The 21,596-nt window shown below is 44.9% G+C and overlaps 1 protein-coding gene across 1 annotated transcript in view; it reads right to left on the bottom strand.

Annotated features, from left to right (window-relative positions):
- LOC141476887 (netrin receptor DCC) overlaps positions 1-21,596 on the bottom strand; it is a 579,965-nt gene that overhangs the window by 218,443 nt on the left and 339,926 nt on the right. The gene's annotated exons all lie outside the window — the stretch shown is intronic.

Consider the following 21,596-nt stretch of genomic DNA (forward strand, 5'->3'; position numbering starts at 1 on the left):
TTAACCCAGAGCCTATTAAAGATTAAATACCAGGGAAAACATTTATCCTAGAAAATACACTTAAACAGTTGATGTTAATGTGGTTTTTTCCCAAATGAAAAAATTAAAACCTCAATTTAGAAGACATGTAAGATTTATGTATAACAAAATACAGATATAATTCTCACTAAGCGAGTAGAGAGGTAATAAAATCTCGGTCATTTCAAAGGATTAGATGCCAACCTCCTACGTAGCAAGGTCCTACAAGTCAACGCACGGACCGACACCTACAGGTACAAGACAAATCCACTGATAAATGCTACAAAATTCAAATTATTTAAAGCAGAGACACTTTGATAGAACCAAGGAGCTCTTCTGGACTGGGTTTAGAGAAGATGAGGAGATAATCAATAAGAAGGAAACCTGTCCCACGCGATCGGAAGAAGAAAAAGGTTGAATTATCTTTGCTGAAAATGAATTCTTATTAAGCCAGCAATTATCTGTTGCCTTGTATTACTGTAATGTATTCAGAGGTTTTCAGTATGCTATATGATATGCTAATTTAATTTAATTTCATCATTATTGTACTACTAGGATGATGGAAATTAGCAATTGGAGGAAAACTGTTAATAACATCATATTTCTAATGAGCCACACACACCCCCTCAGCATCGTACTGAAAAACACACGCAAGAACTCAGGAACCCAGGTCTATTTTATCAGGAAAATTCCCAGGTCTCGGGAAACAATGAGTCTCTGGTCTGAATATCCGTCGCTGCCAGAGAGCCAGAATTTCACTGAATTTTACTGAATTTTTAGAGTTGGAAGGGACCATAAAGATCATCTAGTCCAACTCCCCCGCAGATTCATTTCTAAGTACCATCCATGACTTCTCATTTGAGACACAAAATCCAATCGCATTTCTCGAGCCATCGTTCCCGGTGTTTGATTATAATATTTATAAAGCCAGAATGTTAAAAAAAAAAACAAACCAGCTTCTAAATTAAAAGAAGGTGAAAATGATAAAATCAATTGCACAGAAGGTAAGAAAATTAAGAGTCGAGGTTGCCCTCGCATCCTTAGCTTGGATCCCAGGTTTTTTAGGATTTATAGTGTCCTCCTCAATTCCACCATCAAATCCTGGTTTTTCGCAGCTCCCTCGGGGCTCCAGGAGGACCCCGCTTGCCCAAAGAACCATTCAGCGTTCAATTTTCAAGCACCCTATTTAGTACACGGCTTCATGATTTCAGGATTCACTTCCCAGTGGTTTTTTTTTCCTCCTGTTTCTACGATACCTTCATGATCCACAAATGTTTTTGAACTGGTAGGAGTTGGACACTAAGAGGTGCCACCAGCCGGAGTGGGGGCAAAGTACCCCCTTATTCTTCTTGTGCAGTTTGTTACGATTTAGAGCAATTTCTTAGATGGTACCCAATATATTTATGTTATTTCTTTTGCACATTGGACCAAAAATTCTCATTGGGGATGCAGAAAATAAGGATAAAAGTTGCAATATATGCTGTAAGCGACCAAACCCATGTCTGGTTAGAATAATATGGCAGATACACAGACAAAATTTTGTTCTTCAGGGTTTGCATTTCATCACCCTAACTAAAAAAATTCCTTTTTTTTTTTTGCCTTACGGACAACAGAGTTTCCAGGTTTGGTACGAAACAGATGAGGGCAGAGTCCTAGACATCGTCACCAACCTCAATCACACGCTCCCAATTAATCCTGGGCGCTCTCCAAACCGGCGTGCACTTTTGAAATGAGATTCTTTTATTTAAAAACTGGGTATAATGCATAAAGCCAAGCAGATCAAAGTAAGACTGCGAAGGTTTTATGTCAGCGTTTTCTTGATTTTTAGCTGTTGTTTCTGCTTTTGAGCTAAATTATTACCTACACTGAAATAAGCATCTGCCCCGGGCCCCTCCAGCGCTGCTCTCACACGCCACCTTCTCCGTTCCTCTTCCACATCGGGCCTTTTTTTTACCATATATTGAATAATTTAGGATACCCAGAAGCTCCCAATCCGGTTCGGATCAAACCCTACGCGTGCAAATTAAAACTGATGAGGTGTCCTGATTAACTTAGCTGCCTAATTTCCTACGGAAAGGGCTCAGAGGGCTGCGCGCGGTTGGATCAGCATCGCTCCGCGTCGGGTTCTTCTTGAGAGACGTTAAATCAGGGGCTCCAGACCCACGCAGCCAAAATACAGGAAATTTTACAGATTATTTTTAAATAAAGCATCATTCAGGAGGAAAACACCAATAACTCGGCTGCTGTCCGAAGAGGTTTTAAAAAATATCGTTGCTTATGCTAGAGATATACAAAAAGAGAGAATTTCGTGGTCAAGTTATGAAGAATCAGCGTTGATATTAATGGCTGAAGGAAAAAGAAACAAGAAAAACCCAAAGAAAAAAAAATTAAGATGGAATCACGTTCATGTGGTAATTTTTAACACTTTTTTTTTTTTAATACTATGGTCCCAGAATAATTTATCTAACAAACTCGCATAAAGCCACCAGTTTCTATGTAGTTTACAAACCACAGAACTTTTCAGAGCACTGACGCGATCATAAATTACTCAATCTTCATTAGTGTGCTTTATGGCGCTGTCGTCACAAACCTGCAATTAATTTATAGACCCCGTAATTCATACTTACCTGCCAGTTATTCTTCACAACGCACAGGCTCCAGGACCCTGACCCCAGTTGCCTCCTCTCCCCCATTTCTCTTTTTAATTCCTGGCATTTTTCTACACTGGTAGAAAGCCTAATATTTGCTTTTTTTATGCTTTATGTTCAGTATATGCATAACTGTGCATTGAGTTTCATCCAAAATTATTGTATTAATATAATAAAAATATTAATATACATCACCCCCTGCACCAGTAAAGGTTGGGGCTGACCTGCTGGAGAGCAGCTCTGAGGAAAAACACCTGGGCGTCCTACTGGACAACAGAGTGACCATGAGCCAGCAATGTGCCCTTGTGGCCAAGAAGGCCAATGGCATCCGGGAGGGCATCAGGAAGAGGGTGACCAGCAGGTGGAGGGAGGTCATCCTCCCCCTCTGCTCTGCCCTGGGGAGGCCCCAGCTGGAACACTGGGACCAGTTCTGGGCTCCCCAGTTCAAGAAGGACAGGGAACTGCTGGAGAGGGGACAGCAGAGGGCTACAAAGATGATGAGGGGCCTGGAGCATCTCTCTGATGAGGAAAGGCTGAGGGACTTGGGTCTGGAGAAGGGAAGACTGAGGGGGGATCTGATCAAGGCCTGTAAATACTTCAAGGGTGGGTGTCAGGAGGATGGGGCCAGTCTTTTTTCAGTGGTGCCCAGGGACAGGACAAGAGGGAATGGGCACTAACTTGAACATAAGAAGTTCCACCTAAACATGAGGAGGAACTTCTTTCCTGTGAGGGCGGCAGAGCCCTGGAAGAGGCTGCCCATAGAGGTGGTGGAGTCTCCTTCTCTGGAGACATTCCAAACCCGCCTGGAAACGTTCCTGTGGGACCTGCTGTGGGTGGCCCTGCTTTGGCAGGGGGTTGGCCTAGATGATCTCCAGAGGTCCCTTCCCACCCCATATCACTCTGTCATTCTGTGTTTAACAATTACCACACACTAACAACCACCTTTCCTACAGCGGGGTAGGTGTGCCCTGGGTTTTTCTTAAGGACACCATTAAAATGAGTAATTTGCATAATTACTTTAGTGGAAATTATGCAGAATTAAGTACAGGTAAGGCACCACAAACAAGGACAATGTAACACACTAAAGCACACAGATGTAAGACATTTAGACGGGAAATACCTACGCGCATATATATATATATACACACATAGGATGTCACGCACTACAAATATATATTCTATAAATATTTTAGATATCAATAATCGTCTAGCACTGCCATCTTTGCTCTCTGTATGGTTTTTTCTCAGTCCTGAATATTTCAAAAGCCTGCAGATGTGAAGAAGGCTGGTGAGGAGGGTTGCAAAGGAAATAGAGATACGTGCTGTTTTCCTGTTCCTTCTAATTATATTACGGCAATATCAAAGTGGCTTGAAGAAAATACAGACTTTTTTTCCCCAAAAAAACTTACCGTGTTTCATAGAATTTTTTTTTTTTCCTAGAAATTTTCTGTGAATTGCTGGAAAGGGGGAGTTTAGTGAGATTTTTCCAGAACAGCCTGGCACTGCAGGATGCTGATATCGTACTTTGCCCTGGCTTTATAATTCTATCTTCAGACAAAAATCATTTAAAATAACATCTCAGAAGGTTACGCTTATTCCGCATCAGATGAAAACACTTTTCTGAACACTCGTTTTCATTATTTCACGTTAACCCAGCCCTATCACAATGCCCCAGTTGCAGACTGAGGATATTCAATGCTAGATATTGTACCAAAAAAAGGGAGAAAAAACCCCAAAAGGTTAATGGAGACCTATAAAAGTAGACGTCCATTGAGATTTTGGGGTTTAACAGAATTCATATCAGCAAGTAGTATCAACGTCTTCGCTAAATATCTTTGGATAAAGGATTAGGACAGACCCCTGCGTGCAACCCTATTGACTCGGGGGGATTTTTTTTTATTCATGTCAAAGGTAGAACTTAAATGAAATACAAGATAAGAGCCATTTCACATGTAAGTGGTTTGGTATGGAAGTTTACACAGCACTTTAAAGTTCTCTGCACTACAGTAACTGCGCTCGGTGGGGTTACCGAGGTTGTCCCCCAGCAGCACGTGGTGTCACAGGCTCCAAGATTCAAAATTAAATAACTCATCCATGTGCCAACAGATCCCCAAGGCCTCTGGGAGAGGAACAGAGCTTCGTTTTCCATCATGCAAGAAAAAAGTAAATTTTGAAAAGTAAATTATTGCGTATGGGCCTGGCACTGGGGAAACACCAGCCCAGGTTGCCCAGAGAAGCTGTGGCTGCCCCATCCCTGGAGGGGTTCAAGGCCAGGCTGGAGGGGGGTTTGAGCAACCTGGTCTGGTGGGAGGTGTCCCTGCCCAGGGCAGGGGCTTGGAACTGGATGATCTTTAAGGTCCCTTCCAATCCAAACCATTCTACAATTCTATGTCTTTCCCTTGCCTGAAGGTCACTCAGATGAAGAAGGTGCTCTGAAATCTGGCCTGTTTGCCGGGCGGGACCAAAGCAGATCCTCGTTCCTCGTCGTCATTAAAGAGCTCCTCAAAAGGCCCCGTGGGGATTCTGCGATGCCGCGGGAAAGCAGATGTGGGGCCGGGTCTCAAACACCAGCTTCCAACAAATGGGCTTTTCCCTGGAAGGACCCCAGCAGGCTGCATTTATTACCCCAAAATGTCAAAGATTGGTTGTAACGAGCCTGTAGCCGAGACGCAGGGACTAATGGAACACTTCCAGCTAGTTTAGAGAGCTGCCCGTTGGGATGACCTCCCTGTTTGTTAGAGCTACCTTTTTGTGAGCTGACAGCTGATCCTGCGATGAGAGGAAACAATTTTAACTGGGAGAAATGTCAGCATTTCTTAATGCAAAGTGTCTTCCCTTTGCATGTTTGAATAAGGAATGTGTTTCTCCTGACCCAAGAAAGATAACTGCTGTCAGCAAGCGCCCAACCCCGTCAGCCTTCTCAATGGGAAGACTTTCAATTGCATGTACTTAAGGGGTGGCTTTGTCATCTCAAGAGATCCAAATCCTTTTAAAAAAAAAAAAAAAATAATAATTCCCCTTGTACTTTTTCGCCGCTAACGCGCACAAATCCTGAGTTTAAAATAAAGTCGCGTCAAGTGAACGTGCTGGGTTGTGTCTGCCTTAAGGGGAGTCAGCACAATCTAACTCGAAGGCGACGGAGTTCCTCCAGGTCTGAAAAGGACAGGAGAATTACATTTTTATATGAACATAAATGTTTTAATACATTTATCTATGTATTTCCTGCTCTTCCCTGTTAATTCAGGATCTGAGTTGTTATTGCAACAAGAAATAATAGAAAAGGTGTTACCACGCACGACCCTTTGGAAAGAGCGTGAGGCATAAAAATTAAAACTCCACCAACGTGTCTTCAAAATACAGTAGATTAAAATTAATATCTTCTTATCTCTTAGCACAGCTCTGGATCCTTGTCTTAGTCTAAACTCTACGCCTGACAGGCAGGAAGACAATATATATTTCCCCTCAGATCAGCCTTGAAGAAATAACAGAAAAATGAAGCTGTTATTCTATGTAAAACTTCATTCTTCACCTAAATAAAGGTACTGCTTGTCTTATTTAATGATTTACATTATTTTCATGCTTCTTTAGTTCTCAGCATGAAGGTCAGCTCATAGCATTACTGCACGAGAGCAGAAGTTCATGCTTCCCAAGAGAAAAAGAACCGAGCCACCAAAAATTCAAAGGACGCATCCTCGCGATCCCACGGGGATAAAAGCGGAGAAGACGCGCCGGGCTTTGGGAGTCACCGGGTTCTCACCGATGAGACTGAACGGATTAGAAACGTGTTTTAATCAGTTTGAACCTCCCCTTCTGCAGCCAACTAAAATACATCCTCGTTCCTCAGCGTATTCCATTCCCGCACTAGTTAAATTATAAATAATCAAATTAAGAGATTTTATTTTCACTATGTTACTGAACGGACTTCTATTAACGAGTGCACTGATGACCCGCTTAAGGAAAAATACAATTCCGGTTTTATAAATAATTACAAAGACTCTTCATCGTTACATCCAGAAAATACACTGAAAAGCAAAGCCTAATGTTGCTCCCATTTCCATCTCCTAAAACAAAAAACCCTTCTGAGATGCCGTGATGCCCTGTGCTACGCTCAAATTGTTAAAAGTCTTGATATTATTTAAATAAAAAATAAAAAGCCCCTCGGCCCATTGCAGAGGAAAAGGCGCCACTGTTTATGGAAGGAGAACTTGTAATTATCTCTGTATTGGTTCAAAATGGAGTTATCCCATGAAAACTCAGGAGGGATGAGATTACCCGTAAAGTTTTCACCCAGGGGCAGAGGTGAAGGAAGGGTTCGCTCCATCACCGCACCCCAAAAATATATGAGTATAAAAAGGCGGTTGACAAAAAAAGGACTTTTTTAGTAATTCACAACAACAATTATTTCATTAATATGTAAAGAATCAAGCCAGAAAATCCCGTCGCAAAATCCTTCTTCCTCCTAGATGTTGTCACTTCCTATCATTTTGCTTTTTCCCTAAAAATTAGTTTTAAAAACTTGCCACAAACATAATCTGTGTCTCATAATAACAGCAAAAAAAATACCTCCTGGGATTTTTTTGGGGGGGAAGCTTGTACGGTCATCAGGTGGCTAATAACAACTCCCACTTTATTGCCCTCCTGGTAGCCAGGCCCTAACGAGTTCAGCAAGGTTGGTAACGACCCCGCGCAAATGGCTGGGATCCATCTGGCTGCTGCTGGGTACTGCCACATCAGCACCGAGGAACAGATGCAGCCGTTAGACGTGTTCAGCCGCACAGAAAAAACCTCTACGGTTAAAAACGTTAAGTAATAAAACCAGATTAAGGGAGGGCAAGTTTCAAGGTCGGGGTAAAGAACGCGGCCGCTCACTCATCTACAAGGTTCTGTAGAGTACGGTCTGTATAATTCCTACGGGTCTGCAATAAAAGCCAACCACCTCATAGGGCACCATAGAGAAATAATAATCATGGAATGGTTTGGGATGAAAGGGACCTTAAAGACCACCCAGTTCCAAGCCCCCTGCCCTGGGCAGGGACACCTCCCACCAGACCAAGTTGCTCAAAGCCCTGTCCAACCTGGCCTTGAACCCCTCCAGGGATGGGGAAGATTAAATAAGACTACAATACTTCAAGGATTAATTTAAATTTCTTTGCAAATTTCTGAGTCAGGACCATAAAGCTTTCAAATCAATCCAGAGGGGCCTGGAGCATCTCTCTGATGAGGAAAGGCTGAGGGACTTGGGTCTCTTGAGTCTGGAGAAGAGAGGACTGAGGGGGGATCTGATCAAGGCCTATAAATACTTCAAGGGTGGGTGTCAGGAGGATGGGGCCAGTCTTTTTTCAGTGGTGCCCAGGGACAGAACAAGAGGAAATGGGCACAAACTGGAACATAAGAAGTTCCATCTCAACATGAGGAGGACCTTCTTTCCTGTGAGGGTGGCAGAGCCCTGGAGGAGGCTGCCCAGAGAGGTGGTGGAGTCTCCTTCTCTGGAGACATTCCAACCCCACCTGGAAACGTTCCTGTGTCTGGGTGGACCTGCTTTGGCAGGGGGTTGGACTAGATGATCTCCAGAGGTCCCTTCCAACCCCATTTTTTCTTTCCATATCATTCCGTGATTCTGTAATCGTAAGACTAAAAAAGCTATTTTATCCAAAAGTTTGTGAAAGACAAGTATTCTCCTTGTTGGTAAAGGAGTTAGGCACAAGAAAGGAAACACCACTGTTTCATGTATGATCACTGAGTTAAAAAACAGATAAAAAATGAAATAAACCCCTGAACAGGGAAAAAAATGCTGCTCCAGCTCCTGCGTGGGTTTGTCTGGATGGAAGCAAGATGCAAATAAATGTTCCTTTTATGTAACGCGCCGATAATGGACAACCCGGGAAGAGAAAACTAAGGTCACCCATATCTGTCAATTTATAACCACCTAAAGATTTTATTTTATTGCTGCCTTTATGACTTATAGTACAGACAACAGTTATTGACCACATACCATCTGCCTTAGGAACAAACGAGCGTTTCATAATTGCGTATTGGGTCAAACTTCATCTTTAGATGCATTAACGTTATTTCTGTCAAAGCCTGTGTAATGGGAACACATGCATCACGGAGCAGCCTTTCCCAAGGCTGATATACCCACAATTAGCTAAATTCTGAGTAAATAACGTGAAAGAGAAAATTAGGTTGGGAGAAGTTGCAGGTAGAGCTCAATAAGCCCCATAATTTTTTATTTTTTTTTTAATATTTTACCCATGTGGGCTACTTTTCAAGTTCTTTTAAGGCATACTTAAGAGTGACCTTAAAAGACCTGGGCGTCCTACTGGACAACAGAGTGACCATGAGCCAACAATGGGCCCTCGCGGCCAAGAAGGCCAACAGCATCCTGGGGGGCATATCAGGAAGAATGTGACCAACAGGTGGAGGGAGGTCATCCTCCCCCTCTGCTCTGCCCTGCGGAAGCCACAGCTGGAGCACTGGGACCAGTTCTGGGCTCCCCACTTCAAGAAGGACAGGGAACTGCTGGAGAGGGGACAGCAGAGGGCTACAAAGATGCTGAGGGGCCTGGAGCATCTCTCTGATGAGGAAAGGCTGAGGGACCTTCTTGAGTCTTTTGAGTCTGGAGAAGAGAAGCCTGAGGGGGGATCTGATCAAGGCCTCTAAATACTTCAAGGGTGGGTGTCAGGAGGATGGGGCCAGTCTTTTTTCAGTGGTGCCCAGGGACAGGACAAGAGGAAATGGGCACAAACTTGAACCTAAGAAGTTCCATCTCAACATGAGGAGGAACTTCTTTCCTGTGAGAGTGGCAGAGCCCTGGAAGAGGCTGCCCAGAGAGGTGGTGGAGTCTCCTTCTCTGGAGACATTCCAACCCCGCCTAAACACGTTCCTGTGGGACCTGCTCTGGGTGGCCCTGCTTTGGCAGGGGGTTGGACTAGATGATCTCCAGAGGTCCCTTCCAACCCCATGTCATTCTGTGATATTTGTTTTTTTCTTTCCATTCATAAAAAAATCAAGACGCAATGGCTCTGCGTTAACTCACGACAACTCACACGCACCAACCTCCATCTCAGCACCCAAGGGAAAAACAAAAATACAAGAGCATTCTACAATTTTTCCCCCGACGCATCTGTGCAAGAGGTAAAATTTCACACTTGCACATCCTGCTCGCGAAAAAAATATATATTTATGGTTAGAGAGAATAATGACTGGGCCCTGGATGCTACACCCCATTTCCCACGGCAGGTTAAGGCTCGGGAATGGCTCTTTTCCGGAGCTCTTTGCCGAGATTGGGGCTGACACCACCGCGCTATTGGACTCTGTAATTGCGACTATAATGCATTTCATTTGGGGATCTCAAAGCAATTTGTAGACATTAAATAATTCACAAGCATTTTACAGCTAGATACACACACACACATAGAGTAAATGACTTGCTCAAGGTCATGTAACGTATCAGTGACAGATAATTAAAAGCCTGTGTAATTAATAGATGTCCCTGTGAGATTCCTGTGTATTTAAGACTCCCCTCCCCTCTTTAGCTGGAAGAGAAAGCCGCCCCCTCATGGTACCGATTGCCTAAGTTTATTTTTGGACTTTTTCCCTGAAAATATCATTTCCATGATATTTTTGCACCGGCTGAGGCTGATGCCACCGGAGCAGGAGCCCGGTGGTCCCCAGGCCAGCCCCACGCTGGGTAGTGGGGACCGGCTCTCGTTAGCCAGCGGGTCGGTTAATGAGGCAGCACCACCCCGCACCATACAGCTCTCCTCCTCCCCCAGTGCTCCTCGTTAAGGTTAAAAGCAATCACCGTAACCTCATCAGAAAGAAAATTGGAGAGGTTGAAAACAGATAAAAATACAGTAGAAGCGAGGGGAGCACTTTATGAGTTTATTACCCTCTCTGTAGCAGCCCTGGTCTCTAATAAAGGTTTTTTTTCTTGCCGTTATTCACAATTTCAATACTTTTCCAAGGCAGCTTTGGTGGAAAACATCCCATGAAGAGAGAACTTTCATGGATTTCCCTGCAGGAAAGGAAATGGATACCCTGCAGAAGGAAGGTGGTCCCCCCGCAGGTCCCCGCCATTAACCTTCACTTATTGGCAGCATTTCCCTATTTTTCCCACAATATTCCAGGGCAATAAACAATATTCATAGCAACAGACCGGGGAAACGAGACCCCAGGGAGATAAAAAAAAGGTGTGAAGAGCAGAAAAAAAACCCCACCAAAAAGTACAACAAATTAGGAGTTGCCAGAAGACGCCTTTAGAAACTTTTCCTGGCTAATGTGGTTTTAATTGAGCAAGACAATTTCCAAACAAAACTATCGGGAATTGAATCCCTTGATTCACTCAATGGCTCAGTCAGGTCCAGAACGCGGATGGAAGCTTGCTCGGGCTCATCGTCACACCCCAAAAGAAGAAGGAAACCACTCTTTCACCTTGAAAGCATCCTCTAAATTTGGTAAATAAATAAGAAAAATTTTTCAATTATCCTATTCCAACAAAATTATTAACACAAACCAAGGTCAGATGCTCAGAATGAGTATTTCGGAAAAGAAAGGTTTGGACCACGTGTGAAAGGCTCCACAAACTAAGCTGTGTAGAGCAGAGGACGAAGAAATTGTTGCTAAAAAGTAATCAAAACTTCCAATTCTGTTTTAAAAACCCAGGAAAATTCAGGAGGAATTACTGGCTTCTGAGATCCTCCCAGCAGGAGACAGCAGTAGGATGTGATGCCCACGGCAGTGGTGGAGTCGCCATCCCTGAAGGTATTTAAAAGCCGGGCAGACGTGGTGCTGAGGGACACGGGTTAGTGGTGGCTTTGTCAGTGTTGGGTTGATGGTTGGACTCGATGATCTTAAAGGTCCCTTCCAACCTAGAGGATTCTATGCCAGAGCTCTCCCAGTCCTCATTTACCTGTCTCCTCAACTTCAGGGCTCATCTCCTTTGAGGAGGAACTGCTCCTCAGCCCAGCCAGACCTTTTTAAATGATGTTATGAGTTTTATCCCCCCCTCCACCTATAATTAAAGAAGAGTTGGGACCACATGGGAGCCGTGGTGGTCTCTGCCGGGTTATCACATTAAGAACGCAAAGGAAAATATACTCCTCTCCATCTCCTAGACATCAGAGCAACAACAGCTGTCATTTTTGATGTAAGTCTGTCCATGCTAGCCTTTAAATAAAGAAATAAAAAGTCATTTCATCTTCTTTCTAGAGATAAGGCTAACAGCTAGGAAGCACTAGGTCTTAATGAAAGCATCCAAAAAGCTCTGCTTAGTTTAAAAACTAGAAGCATATGCCAGGCTCCCCAGTTCAAGAAGGACAGGGAACTGCTGGAAAGGGGACAGCAGAGGGCTACAAAGATGATGAGGGGCCTGGAGCATCTCTCTTGATGAGGAAAGGCTGAGGGACTTGGGGCTTTTGAGTGTGAAGAAGAGAAGCCTGAGGGGGGATCTGATCAAGGCCTATAAATACTTCAAGGGTGGGTGTCAGGAGGATGGGGCCAGGCTTTTTTCAGTGGTGCCCAGGGACAGGACAAGAGGGAATGGGCACAAACTGGAACATAAGAAGTTCCACCTAAACACAAGGAGGGACTTCTTCTCTTTGAGGGCGGCAGAGTCCTGGAAGAGGCTGCCCAGAGAGGTGGTGGAGTCTCCTTCTCTGGAGACATTTCAAACCCGCCTGGACATGTTCCTGTGCAACCTGCTCTGGGTGGCCCTGCTTTGGCAGGGGGTTGGACTAGATGATCTCCAGAAGTCCCTTCCAACCCCGCATCATTCTGTGATTCTGTGACTTTGGATTCTTTGGTTGACAATCCTACCCGCCAACTTGGTATGCAAACGCGAGCGAAGGCAGAAGATGAATTACGGAACAGGCTGAGGATGCTTTCGGTGCAGCCAGCACAAACCTCCCTCTCCACTGGCCGCTCCGGCACGGGTTGACCTTTCTTCTGGGCGCTAGAAGTGAAGTGCAGGTAGATGAAAGGGGCTGGAAGAAGGTTTAAAGGGACGGAAGCAGCCCTTGTAGCTACAGGCACTTTATTATACACCTCCCCCTTCCCTCTGGGTGAGGCAGCTGCGTTTTGATCAAAGAGAAAGGACTTGACGAGCTCTAATTCGATTAGCAAGCAAAAACGTCAAATGGTTTTTAAGTAAACCAAGGTCACCGGGAATAAAAGTGACTGAGGTATTTCACCAAAATATAAATCAGGCAGCTACTCTCCTGATAGCAGCCAAGTCGCCTGCTCCAGGAACCAGAATCATAACTCTTTGTTTTCCATTAATTCACCCCAAAGGCAGGACTAAAGCAACTGAAAGCTCTTGTACCACCCGGCGGGATGAGACGGGGTGAAGAACCGCCTTGTCCTGCAGGTATAGCCTTACAGACATGGCTACAACCCTCCTTCCCCAAATTTCCTGTGTGCAACCACCAAAATAGAGAGGGAAAAAAAGGCAAGATGAAGGCAACGTGTCCCCCGCTGCCCAGTCCCGCATCCCACATCCAGGGTAATTCCATATCTGAGCCCACGGAGGATGCTGCCTCCTGAAACAGTGCTGAAAGTAACCAGAAAAGGGGGAATAAATGAAAAATAACCTCTACCTTTTAGAAAACACCATGTTTCACTCAGTTCTTCCCCAGGATAAGAGACGTTACATTTACAGGAACTGATATAAATTAAACAGACTGAAGGAAGGTCTATTCTGTGCCTGCATAATCTCCTTCAGCGCGCTGCTTCTGAACCTCACCGTTAATAAACCCCAAACGAAGACGGAAGGGATCGAGCAAGCAGAATTCCTGTCACCCAGTGTCACAGGCGGTTCAGCTCCTCCGGCTGCCTTAACCTTTGATGTAAAAGTAATAATAGTTTAATTGCTGTGACACATTTCGCCTGCAGATATTAATGGCTTTGCAATACCCCAGCGAAGGAGATTGACACCTCGCTGTCATTTTACCACTGGGAAAACGAGAGCATGTGGATCAGATTCACCAGGAGGGGATGTCACGATGTTCTAGTCCGACCGAACGTATAAATCAGAACAGGATTTCCCTTAATCACTTCTTTAATTACTGTCTATATTTTAGGAAACTCATGCCTTTTTTCCCAGTGATACAAATACACCACGGCCCTTGGTACATTGTTCTACTGATTAATTATTCTCATTTAAGGAAAAAAAAAAAGGTATTATCTTATTTCTAGTCTACATTTGTCCTTTCTCAACAGCAGATGTTCTTCACATCTCTGCCAGGTAGACTGTAAGGCTCCATTATTATATTCCTGTTCTTTGCAGAAAGTCCGTCTGTTCTACGGACGATGATCAAACCACTCTATAACCTTCTCTGACAAATTAAATACATTAAATAAATAAAAGAGGCTCTTTCTCCTTCTTTTCCAATTCTTTAACCGATGTCACGGTTCACCCCAGAGACCTTTATCGCCTCTTTGATTTCCTTCTCGAACTACTGATGCAGATCCGCACCACATTCTGGTGCTGATGGGCCATAACCCACCTCTTGAAACGGGCTAATTAGTTGTGCTATGAGCCCCAGTTTGCGCAGGAGACTGGGTGTACTGGTCCCCCAGTCCTTGCCAGACTCGGCAGCTCACTCGGGTTTGGTATGACCGAACACTTAGCCTCACACTTCAGGGTGTTCTCCAGCTTGCAGAAGGAATCTGCTCTCCCACCGCGAAACCATGGTTTATTGCAAAGAAGCACAGCTTTAATGAGGTCCCTAATTATCATTTGGATTTTCCCTCTATCTGATTAGCCTCTGAATTATTTTACATTTCATTAATTTGAAGCCTTTTAAGCATCAAATGTGTATTCTGTATCTACGGATATTCCTGGCCACACTGAGCTTCCAGAGCTATCACATTTTTAATTTAGGGAAGGGAATAGCTCTTCACTGGCCTTGCATGGGTGCAGGATCAAGAACTTCACCATGATCTCAACTGAGAGAGTTGGGGGGGTTCAGCCTGGAGAAGAGAAGGCTCCGGGGAGACCTTTGAGCCCCTTCCAGTCCCTCAAGGAGCTCCAGGAAAGCTGGGGAGGGACTCTGGATCAGGGAGGGGAGCCACAGGACGAGGGGGAAGGGTTTGACGCTGAAAGAGGGGAGATGGAGATGAGATGTGGGGAAGAACTTCTTTGCTGTGAGGGTGCTGAGAGCCTGGCCCAGGTTGCCCAGAGAAGCTGTGGCTGCCCCATCCCTGGAGGGGTTCAAGGCCAGGTTGGATGGGGCTTTGAGCAACCTGGTCTGGTGGGACATGTCCCTGCCCAGGGCAGGGTGGCTGGAACTGGATGATCTTTAAGGTCCCTTCCAACCCAAACCATTCTATGATCCTGCAACCTGGAGTTGTCCTCAGAGCAGGTGCTGTTTCACCAGGGAGTGGTGGATCTTCATGGAGATCATCCATTGCACCACAGAATAAGGTAATAGAGGACAAAGACACATGAGCACGTGTCCTACACACCCACGGGAGCCTCTCCACCTCCAGAGGTGGGTGCCAACACACTCCTAGTGCTTCGTTTCTACTGATGTTGCCGAAGTAACTCCTCTGACTAAAGCCAGGGAAGAGTTTTGCTGAATTGGGGTTACATTACTGAATTTCAGTCTCTATCAGCAACTCTCCCCTGAATTACTAAATCAATGCTCTATCACGCTAGTGGGGGACACTGGACTGCTGGGAAGTGCTGTCCTTTTTTAATTAAAAATTAAAACTGAAGCCTTCGCCGTTACCGGTGATGATTCAAGCACCTGCAGCACCGTTTTTTCACCAAGGGCAGCATCAACTTTCAAATCCAGAATGAAGATCAGGAGGAGGAACTAAACTTGTCCACGTCTGTATCTCATTCCTTCAGATACAGTATTTACAAGTGCCGGAGCACGCTGCAAGACCATTTTTACAGCTCTTCTATTCTCAGCAGTTTACAGAAGAAATAAAAGCTATAATCTATAACCTTAAGGTTTTACTGGGATGACCCCGAACCTGCAGGCTCTGATTCTACTCCTAGGATTAGTGTTTACTGCTTTAAGTAATGCTCTTGACCCCTGTTTAATAATAGATATTTCATCTCCTCTGTTCAAACAAGCCACTAATTCATAGACTGTGGGTAAAATTCACCTTCGCACACAAAGCCCGACTATTTCCGTGAGGGTTTGTGAAGAATTTAAGATGAACACAAAGATTCTCTGCTCATTTCAGAGAATCATAGAATGGAAGGGACCTTAAAGATCATCCAGTTCCAGCCACCCTGCCCTGGGCAGGGACACCTCCCACCAGACCAGGTTGCTCAAAGCCCCCTCCAACCTGGCCTTCAACACCTCCAGGGATGGGGCAGCCACAGCTTCTCTGGGCAACCTGGGCCAGGCTCTCACCACCCTCACAGCAAAAAAGTTCTTCCCCACATCTCATCTCCATCTCCCCCCTTTCAGTGTCAAACCCTTCCCCCTCGTCCTATGGCTCCCCTCCCTGATCACGAGTCCCTCCCCAGCTTTCCTGGAGCCCCTTGAGGGACTGGAAGGGGCTCTAAGGTCTCCCCAGAGCCTTCTCTTCTCCAGGCTGAACAACCCCAGCTCTCAGCCTGTCCTCACACCAGGGGACTCCAGCCCTCGGATCATTTTTGTGGCCCTCCTCTGGACCCGTTCCAACAGGTCCATGTCCTTCCTGTGTTGAGGACTCCAAAGCTGGACACAGTGCTCCAGGTGGGGGCTCAAGAGAGCAGAGTAGAGGGGTAGCATCCCCGCCTTGACCTGCTGGCCATACTTCTCTTGATGCAGCCCAGGATGCGGTTGGCTTTCTGGGCTGCCAGCGCACGTTGCCGGCTCATGTGGAGCTTCTCATCCACCAACACCCCCAAGTCCTTCTCCTCAGGGCTGCTCTCCAGCCATTCTCTGCCCAACCTGTATTTGTGCCTGGGATTGCCACGTCCCAGGTGCAGGACCCTGCACTTGGCCTGGTTGAACTTCGTAAAGTTCACCCAAAGAGTACCCTTTTGAAGAAACTGTTAATAATTTTCACAGGAAAAGACTACCTTTAAAATAGGACTGGAAGGAGGTACTGGATCGCTTCTCCCACCCGCGAGGCGATTGCTCATACCTTAATTTATGCACGAGGCTAAATTTTCATCTGCTCTAAGTACTCGGCTGCTGAGACTTGATACTCATGGCTCTGACAGCTGTCACTCCCCCCGTCACCACTGAGCACATTTCGCTGTCGAAGCGAAAACCAGGCTGGCGCACAAATAAAAAGGCTTATTCCGCAACAAAGGGTTTCAAGATTTGCCCCCGGAAAAATTTGTCGCAGGAAAATTATAGATTTAAAAGTGTAGGTAAGGAAAAAAAAAAAACCCCACAAAAGCTAAAAAGCTGACGGAACTATTAGTAAAAGCCAACTTGGTTTTCAAGGAATGATGTGTATCACTCAAAATTCACCGCACTTCAGGGGGTGTAAGGAACACAATTTATCCATTTATGAATATCATTTTCAATTTTACACATTTCATTTACTGAGGTAGGAAAACATACTCGCAGAACTAATTCAGAACACGCATGCAGCCCTCCTACCATACGGTTGCTGACCTCCAGTTACTCCCAGTTAAACCCACTGCCTCTGCCAGGGAGGAGCAAACCTGCAAGAAACTTCAAGGGCAACCACATTTTCACCTAAAACTCTTTGTTTAGAGAGACGCTTTCACAGAATCACATGGGGTTGGAAGGGACCTCTGGAGATCATCTAGTCCAACCCCCTGCCAAAGCAGGAACACCCACAGCAGGTCCCACAGGAATGTGTCCAGGTGGGGTTTGAATGTCTCCAGAGAAGGAGACTCCACCACCTCTCTGGGCAGCCTCTTCCAGGGCTCTGCCACCCTCACAGGAAACAAGTTCCTCTAAATTTTGAGAAGGAACTTCTTATGTTCAGGTTTGTGCCCGTTCCCTCTTGTCCTGTCCCTGGGCACCACTCAAAAAAGACTGGCCCCATCCTCCTGACACCCACCCTTGAAGTATTTAGAGGCCTTGATCAGATCCCCCCTCAGCCTTCTCTTCTCCAGACTCAAAAGACCCAAGAAGTCCCTCAGCCTTTCCTCCTGAGAGAGATGCTCCAGGCCCCTCATCATCTTTGTAGCCCTCTGCTGTCCCCTCTCCAGCAGTTCCCTGTCCTTCTTGAACTGGGGAGCCCAGAACTGGACGCTCTGTGAAACCAAATCATGAAGACAAGCGATGGTCAGAGAGACCATCAGAGAGATGGAGAGAGAAAAAAAAAGATTCATTCAATGAAAGCAAATTTTTGGGAAAAGAGGAAGGCTGTTTCCTAAAATTAACATAAAAATTGCACAAATTCTGGCTGTGTGTCCACACAGGACTCACCAGGACAAAGCCACTAAGTAGCCATTGCGGGTTTATTTCTATTTTATTTCTATAGTCTATTTAGTATTAGTATTTCTAATAATTATACTTTAATGGTAATATCAATGTTTCTATGTTGTATTTGCATTTTTCCCTTTTATATTCCTATTTTTCCTCTTTAGTAATTGAATTATCAGGAGACACAGCACATCTCCTTGGCAGAGACCCAAGGCTTCACCCCTGTTTTCGCCTTCTGCCGACGAAGAAAACGAACCTCTACTGAAAAGTCATCTTCGGCATCGCTTTTCATGAATAGGTACTGAAAACGAAGTAAAACCTTTGAACTCGTGATAAACTTGTTTTGATGTTACTCCTGCCTCAGCTCACCGTGTGAGCCCTGGCTCCGCTTCCTCCAGTGGATAATGACATTGCACCTGGAACGAGGACATTTCCAACAGGGTTTTGTGAAATCGTAAATATCCCAATTGTTTTTCTCTGACGTTCTCTGCCATTAAATAAGTGTTTAGCACCCAAGAAAATCACTTTCCTAGAGGTGACAGACCTTCCGGGAGAATTATATATCATCACAGGGCAACACACGTGTAAACTCACACACAAAATATGCTCCCTGAATGTTCTCCTGCCTGAAGTTAACAAAATAACATCTCCAGCATTTGCTAATAAATTATTTTTAGGACCTTAACGCAGAGCAGAAACCCAAGTTTGAAAGAATCCCGTATATAACTTTATATTCCCTTTGCTACTTTATTAAATGAACCCTTTCCTAGTGCTCTTTTTTCCTGTCACTTTAAGTCTTCATTTTCTTTTTTCCTAAGAAACAGAAACCTCTTGAAAGAAGGTATTAAGGAAGAGAAAATATGTTGAAGGCCAAAAACCTTGGTCAAAAAAAAACACCTTGAGAAGCTTTTTGATTGAAAATTAAAAGCTGAAATTAAGAAAAAAAAAAAAAAAGAAAAAGGAAAACATCTGGCATTCCCCACAAAGCTCTACAGGTATCACAAGGAATTTGCTGTTTATCCGGAAAATTCTGATGCCCAACATCCAGTTGGGAAAAATTAAAAGAGATTGGGTTAGAAGACAAGCAGATACGAGCTCATGACCAAACCTCTTGACTCTTTAATAATAAGAAGTTTGGGAAATATTTCACTCTTCATAGGCAGCCAGGAAAATCCACCTCAACTTTAATTTTCAAGCATTTTCTGAATGTCTTACCGCATTGGAATTAGGAACCCTTTATAAAGAAAACCCTGTGGGGTCTTTAAAACCCCTCCAAACCATAAGAACCCCCCGATAGTGATAACAAAGCCCCAGCTCAAAGGAACATGAGCATAAGCCAAGCCTGGAGCGCGGCCCCCGGCCCCGGCTGCCCCCGAGCTCACACGAAGCCTCAAGCTTCGCTCTCCCGTGACTTTCATGATTTATATTCCCTTCCGCTGACGGATCTCAATAACATCGTTGCCGTTTTACTCCATCAAAAAGCTAAAACGACGGCCTCAAGGATTTTCCTATTATACTCACATGTACTCCGTAGCCTGGTTCGTTGCCTCCAGACTTATTTCACATTTGTCTATATTACGCTCTATGTTTTCATGTAATTTTCCCGATAACCATGAAGCCTAAAAACCTTCTAAATGTGGTTGCATTATTTCTCATTAAACACAAAATTAAAATTGATGACAAAGCAGGTTCCAGACTGGAGTGGAGAACATAATAAGCCACAAAATTCTTCTATATGTATGTAAGACCCTAATTACTCCAGATTTGATATAATCAAGTGTTTAATTACTTCTCTTTCCATCCATTTTACTGAGCATATGCAATTATCTCTATATATTAAATTTATACATACAAATTCCCAAGTAAGTGGTTTACTCTCACCATCTTTTCATGGAGAATTAATATTTACACTTCCCAATACACTAGAGCTCTGGTTTTACACACGATGTCCAATTTTACTGCGTTTTAGTATCACAACTCTGAATCTAATCTCAACGTTTTAATCCCTTGGATACAGGAGAATTTAGTAAATGGGTCTGAACCACTTGTAACATCCACGGCCTTGCTCTGGTCTACCAAAAAGGAGTATTATGAGAAACCAACAGGTTACAGCGAGACCTGGACAGGCCGGAGAGTTGGGGAGAGAGGAACCTGATGAAATTCAACAAGGGCAAGTGTAGGGTGCTGCACCTGGGGAGGAATAACCCCCTGCACCAGGACAGGCTGGGGGTGACCTGCTGGAGAGCAGCTCTGAGGAAAAACACCTGGGAGTCCTACTGGACAACAGAGTGACCATGAGCCAACAATGGGCCCTTGTGGCCAAGAAGACCAGTGGCATCCTGGGGGGCATCAGGAAGAGGGTGACCAGCAGGTGGAGGGAGGTCATCCTCCCCCTCTGCTCTGCCCTGGGGAGGCCACAGCTGGAGCACTGGGACCAGTTCTGGGCTCCCCAGTTCCAGAAGGACAGGGAACTGCTGGACAGCAGAGGGCTACAAAGATGCTGAGGGGCCTGGAGCATCTCTCTGATGAGGAAAGGCTGAGGGACTTCTTGGGTCTTTTGAGTCTGGAGAAGACTGAGGGGGAATCTGAATAAATAGGCCTATAAATACTTCAAGGGTGGGTGTCAGGAGGATGGGGCCAGTCTTTTTTCAGTGGTGCCCAGGGACAGGACAAGAGGGAACAGGCACAAACTTGAACATGGGAAGTTCCACCTCAACATGAGGAGGACCTTCTTTCCTGTGAGGGTGGCAGAGTCCTGGAAGAGGCTGCCCAGAGAGATGGTGGAGTCTCCTTGTCTGGAGACATTCCAAACACGCCTGGCCACGTTCCTGTGGGACCTGCTCTAGGGGGACCTGCTTTGGCAGGGGGTTGGACTAGATGATCTCCAGAGGTCCCTTCCAACCCCATATCATTCTGTGATTCTGTGATTCTGTAAGGGACATTACCAAAATTTACCTCTTGTATTGACTTCCTCTAATCAAGTTCTGTTTTGTCACTGCAACTTACACCATTCTCTTACTGAAATGTTAGCAATGCATTCGTATAAATAAAAAAACTTTCATTTTATAGATGGAAATCATTATTCCGAATTATAGCTGATGCTACCGAGGAAATTCTGTTGCCTAAATAGGGCCGTGACAATCCATTTCCAACCCCTCAGACCCAATTTAACGCTCCTTGAAAATTCAGGGGGGGCACAAACTCCGGCAGAGCAGCTGAACCAAGCCCTTCGGTGCAATACGTCCCTTTGCCGACGGCGCTCTATTTGTTCTGCTCGGGGGATAAACCCATCCGCCTTCAGTTAAAAAGAGTTGTGAGGTTTTTATGTTATATTTTTAAACACACATCCCCTTCCGGATTTTTTTTTTTTTTTTCCTTTAAGAATACATGGAAAATGCCACTGGAAATGCCATCCTTCCCTCCTAGCTCACTTAAGCGTTTGCCCTCATCATTAGGGAAGAACAACAGAGCCCCTAATTTTCAATTTAACCCTTGTATCTGCCCATCCCAAGCAGGAACCATGAGATGTAGATAAAAAGGCCGGTCCTAATCAGCCCACACAGACAAATTCTCA

The sequence above is a fragment of the Numenius arquata genome, chromosome Z (assembly GCF_964106895.1).
Source record: "Numenius arquata chromosome Z, bNumArq3.hap1.1, whole genome shotgun sequence".
Classification (NCBI taxonomy): domain Eukaryota; kingdom Metazoa; phylum Chordata; class Aves; order Charadriiformes; family Scolopacidae; genus Numenius; species Numenius arquata.